Genomic DNA, 6003 nt, shown 5'->3' with positions numbered 1-6003 from the left:
GTTGCGCTAGTAAGTGTGCACGATGGTTATTCTGAGCATCTCAATATGTTTTTATGTAGTTCAGGCACCTTCAGCTGTCCGCTATAATTTGCTCTCTCCACAGCTTTTGAGCTCGAGGAACTTTCCAGTAGCTTCGTGACTAAGGTTTTGGTATCAGTTCAAGAAGAAGCCTAATATATGCTGCTTCAGTCTTTGCAACCCTTTCCTGTCAGTAGAGCTCCTGAAACGAAGCAAATCAGTGAGTCATCACAGCTGACTCAGTATCATCTGATCTTCTAATGCTCGTCTGTTTTCCACTCTTTTCCTCACAGAAGATCTCTGATTGCATAATTGCTTCCCTTGGACTTGTATGAGCCAGTGGTGATCATTTGCATTTTGATGTGTAGACGGCTCGAAAAACAAGCTTTGCTTTAGTCATCAAGATTGACATGCTGTGTATTAGTCATCAGTTCTGCAGGCTTCACATGCAGTAACGATTACGACCAACTTCACACACCTGTTATTTTTATAAAGGCTGTGTGTCTTTATCTGTTTAAATGCTGTTGGTGCAAGCGGACAGATTTAGAAAGCAGATGCTGGTTGCCTAGGTGATGGGAACCTTGTTATTTTAAGGCTGTGCTCTCGATGAAGGTGGCTGAATCATCTTTGTGGAAATCTGCACACCCAATGATTTAGGAAGTCTAGTGTGTGAATATTGTAGGAACCGTTTAATCCACTGAAGTCTGTGACTTTAAGGATGTTTCGATGACCCGTGGCCAGTGTGAGAGTGGACGTTAGACAGAACTGTCACTTGCCCTATTGGGCCGGTCCATGGTCCACTATATCTTATGTTGATTGAACACACACACATTTTTTTTTTTTAAATGTTATGTGAACATTGCAAATTGTGCTGATTTATGTATGCCAAGTCAAAGTTATCCAGCTGAATAACATCAATGGGACTTTTTTTGAAATTGCGAGAATAACTTGGAAACAAACAGTAGTTACAAGTTATATTATCAACAAATCATTCATGTTTTGCACCATTTATTTTCAGACAAAGTAGGTTTATTAATGGCTATCTGTTTAATTGAATTAATTTAATAGCAATTCATTGCATATATCAACTTTTTTTTTGGTTGTACACATTGATGTCTTTGGCTGTTGTATTATATCTCACTTTTTTTTTGCGTCTTGCTTTCATGACATCTTACCTTCATGTCGTTTCAAACCCATAAGACTTTTGTTCATCTTTGAAACACAAATGAAGACATTTTTATAGAAGCCTGAGGGATCTCTGTCCCTCCATGGAAAGTCTATGAAACCAGAGCTTTGACATTTTAAAAGTTCATTGTAAAAGAAATCCATATGAATTGACAGGATTCATATGTAAATCATTGATCAATGCACACAGAGCTCATCAAATATGGTAAACAGAAGCTCAGCCATACATCGGTTCTTATGGAAGCTCAAATGTACTTTCTTGATGCAGGAGAACTGATGTGTGTAACAGAATCCCTTCAAGTATAAATTTCTATAGTTAATTAAAAAAAATCAAATAAATGATCAAATATTTCATTTTTAACACTTAACAATTAGTGTATTAACAATTTACACTAAATTGAAACATGAAATTGGTCGTCCACAAAGTATTCTCGTCAATTCATAACATTAAAATTGAACCACTATAGTCACATGGACTTTTTTAAAGGTCATGAAACCCCAAAACACTTTTTTTGAGATGTAAACAGATATGTATAGGCTGCACATCATTGAAAACACTAAAGGTACTCATTAATGTTATTCATAAGTGAAAAATAGTTATTTTGCATTTTTCAGAGTGATTTCTGTCTTCCGGTTTGAAAAGCTGAGTCGGAGCAACGTCACAAAATCTGACGTAATCGTGTGCTTTTGGCCCAAGTATGGGGATGGTCGAACATGCTGACGTAGACCGTTTCGAGCGATTCTCGACATATATTCATGACATAAAGCTCATTTAATCCAATCACTGCGCTATAGTATGCATAAGATTATAATTGCGGTATTATGCATGAGGAAGTATCACTTTTCTCGCCTTGGTCTCTTGTCATTCTGAGACATATCCTTGGTGTTCGTTTTCTCAGTGCTACAACACAATGTGTTTTCCTGAGACGCGACCAGAGCAGAGGTTTGTGTGCATGTGGATTGTTTTGCTGTAATCTACCAGCACAAATGGAAAATATGTTCGCATGAGATCGCATTACAGCAGATAATTCAAAAGTGCGGCTCATTCACCTCTGCCTGCTCTAGCTGCATTCAAACACGCTAGCCGTAGGATATGTTTCCCTCAGCACAGCAGCACGTGTCGTTTGTATTTTGCTCACGATGCGGTCAGAACTGGAGTTTGAATACGAACACATGAAAAATATGATTGTTATGATATACACACGGAGCACGCATATGATCCGTTTCAGCACTGAGCTCCGCGATGAGTTTAATAACACTAGCCACGTGTCACATAGCTCATACAGAATAAAGTATCCGTGTTTAAAGTTTTTATTTCATACATTCTCCTGCACCAAACATGAATCAGCATGGTGCAGTTATGCACACATATTTCATCAAGTCTTCTTCAAATGAATTATATGTGCAAACTGGACACTGATTCAGTGGTGTATCCTATCTGAACGCGATAACACGATATTCTAATAGACAAAAGACTGATTTTGAGACTGCAGTGCTCGTAAACGTAATCAAAGTAGCCTATTATTAGCCCTATTAAATATTCTTTCGCATTTCTCCCTTGTGCTTGGGAGTTTGTTGTCATTTTCTCCATGCTCATATATTGTTGTTCTCTCCCCTCTTCACTCCCACTTTTCCAGAGCTTTACACGCCCATTTTAACAGAGTTTTCTGAGCTTTGAGGTGTGAACAACCAGGGTAAAACAGGGGGGTTTCATGACCCTTTAACAATGTCTTTACTACCTTTCTGGGCTTTGAAAGTCGTAATTGCATTACAGTCTATCGGACGCCAGAAAGCTCAAGGATTTCATCAAAAAATATCTTAATTTGTGTTCTGAAGATGAACAAAGTTCTTACGGGTTTGGAACGACATGAGGGTGAGTAATTAATGACAGAATTTTCATTTTTGGGTGAACTAACCCTAATTTTTGCCACCTACAAAATAAAGCAGCTCACGTTAGTGTAAAACCTAAATAAATGGTACCTCTTTATCAGATCTACAATATATGCCATATTCTTTCAGCTTGTTCTCAGGTCTGTTTCGGCTCACTGTAGAGTTAATAAATTCACTGCAATTTTTCATTTTGGGATGAATGTTTTTGTAAGCTATGGATGTTTTAGTTAATTCTACACACAACTGAGTCCTGTTCCGTAATGACTGTTTATATACAGTTCACTTTGTTTCAAGCAATACCACACCTGTTTTCACTAACCTTGCCTGGCCAGTAGCAATAAAACAATGAGAAATGCCAGTTTGTCTAAAAATGGCACCATGTATAAACAAAATCAACATAACGTTTGACTTGATGTCTAATAAGTTTTTGCCTTCATCTTTTCAGGAGGTGATCATAGGCTTCCTCTACAGTGTGCTCATCTTGGCGGTCCTTCACCCCATGCTGGCTGACATCGACATGTTCTACCTGTCCCACAGCTACGCCCCTCTGGTTGTCCTGCTTGTGCATGTGGGCTTCAGCTTGGTGGCCTTCTCGTTGGACTCATGGAGCACCTCCCGCGGCGACACGGCCCAGGCTTTGGCCACAGCTACCGGAGCCGCGTTGGCATGCCGTCTGAACCACCAACTGGGTCTGCAGCCAGATCCTCCTGAAGAAGCTCTACCGCTCACCCTGCCACTGATCGACGGGGCCCTATTGATCCGCTCAATCATGCGGCTCCTGGTGGGAGTGGCGGTGCTTCTGGCCGTCAGGGCTGCCATGAAGGTAGTGGCGATTCCGTTGGCGTGCAAGATCTTCGGCGTGCCTTCGGATGACGTGAGGAAGGCTAGACAACACGCGCAAGTGGAACTCGCGTATCGGTTTATTGTCTACGGCACAGTGGCCTACTGCTGTGCATTCCTAGTCCCACTTCTCTTTAGCTTCCTTGGCTTATCCTGAAGAAAATCCCACCTGTTATTATCCATTTTTTTTATCCTAGCTAAAACCTATACATTACCTGAACTAATCAGGGTCCACAGTTGTAGTCAAAACCGACAAACTTGGAAAAGCCTTTTGGGTGCAAACATGTATGATGTTCATGATGTTGATAATTTCACTAGCTCCATTTCCATGCTAATTTATTTGTTAGATTTTATTAATCTGATAAATTTGAGCAGGGTTTTTAGGCACATTTGTTGCCTTCTGTGGGAGATCAGTCAGCTCAGTGATGTTTAAAGCCATTCTCAGAAAGTTCTCAAATGTTTCCTGCATTTGTCTTTAGTGGATTCTCCTCAGCAGACTGACACCCACCCATTCTGAACCCAATATGCAGGAATGTTTCTCGCTATATACAGACTTTGTCTTAAAGGGATAGTTCACCCAAAAATGAAAATTTGATGTTTATATGCTTACCCCCAGCGCATCCAAGGTGTAGGTGACTTTGTTTCTTCAGTAGAACACAAATGATGATTTTTAACTCCAACCGTCGCGGTCTGTCAGCCGAATAATGCATGTGAATGGGAACACTATCAATAAGAGTAAAAAAAAAAACTTGCTTAGACAAATCCAAATTAAACCCTGCGGCTCGTGACGACACATTGATGTCCTAAGACACGAAACGATCGGTTTGTGCGATAAACCGAACAGTATTTATATCATTTTTTACCTCTAATACACCACTATGTCCAACTGCGTTCAGCATTCAGTTAGTCAGGTCTGATCACGCTCTGACAACGGCAGTCATGTCTTGCGCTTATACTTCAATGAGAATCATCATTTGTGTTCTACTGAAATTTGTAATTTTTCATTTATCCCAGGGCTTGTTTCTTCTCCTGTGAAGAAATGCTGTGGTCCCAATGGTTCATTCAACAGTTTAGGAAAGACACTCCAAATTCTGAAAGTTGTAGAAAGTTCTGTTCTTATCTAAAAACGGGTTGAACTCAGGCCTCACAATAAGCGGTAATGCATTGAGAGAATGAGGGGAGGGAACTTCCTGTCAGTATGAATGCTGTATACATGAACTTCCTGTGGATGTGTTGCTCTGAAAACCAAGCCTGGAAAAGACTGCTCTGAATATGAATGCTACATATCTTTCTTAACATTCTGCCATTGTCAATATATTATCTATAAACATCTATGTTTTTAACCCTTATCGGCTCTTGGGGTCAGGCTGAACCCGCTTCCTTCGTTTTTAAAAAGTGTTCCCTTCATCTCAGGGACATGAAACTAGGTGAATCCTCCTAAATAATCTATCTAAACATGCACAAAAAATCTGGGCTTGATTTGGTTGTTCTAAAGGTGCGTAAAAAAAAATCACCGTTTTAGTCCTTCGGGGTCAGATTGACCCCACATTGAAAATGAATGGGAAAATGAAAAAATGTACTTTTTTTTCCCCATTTCATTTGTCAAAAAAAAAAAAGAAAAAAAGAAAAAAAATACAGAATAAATCTGAAATGTTCTACATTTCCATAAAGGTCTGGTCCTAGACCATAACCACAAAGTGGAACGAACTTTCTATCTCATACATACACACACACACACACACAAACACACATGTGTGTGACTGCAACGGGGCATTTTTATAAAAATTGGCAAGTAAAATCAACAAAACTGGCCTAAATCTGAAAAAACTTTATATGTAAATAAAGGTCTGGTCCTTGACCATAAACACAAAGTGAAACGAACATTCTATCTCATACACACACACACAAACACACACACACACACACAGAGACACACACATGTGTCACAGCAACAGAGGGCATCTCTGTAGAAATTGGCAAATAAAATCAACAAAACTGGCCTAAATCTGCCAAATTTTATTACATGTAAATAAAGGTCTGGTCCTTGACCATAACCACAAAGTGGAACGA

The 6003-nt window shown here is 39.6% G+C and overlaps 1 pseudogene; it reads left to right on the top strand.

Moving 5' to 3' along the window:
• LOC125277763 overlaps nt 1-4715 on the top strand; it is an 18301-nt pseudogene extending 13586 nt beyond the window's left edge.
• Nucleotides 4716-6003: the final 1288 nt, after the last annotated feature.

This window comes from Megalobrama amblycephala, linkage group LG11 (assembly GCF_018812025.1).
Source record: "Megalobrama amblycephala isolate DHTTF-2021 linkage group LG11, ASM1881202v1, whole genome shotgun sequence".
NCBI lineage: Eukaryota > Metazoa > Chordata > Actinopteri > Cypriniformes > Xenocyprididae > Megalobrama > Megalobrama amblycephala.
This window is presented reverse-complemented; position numbering and strand designations above follow the sequence as displayed.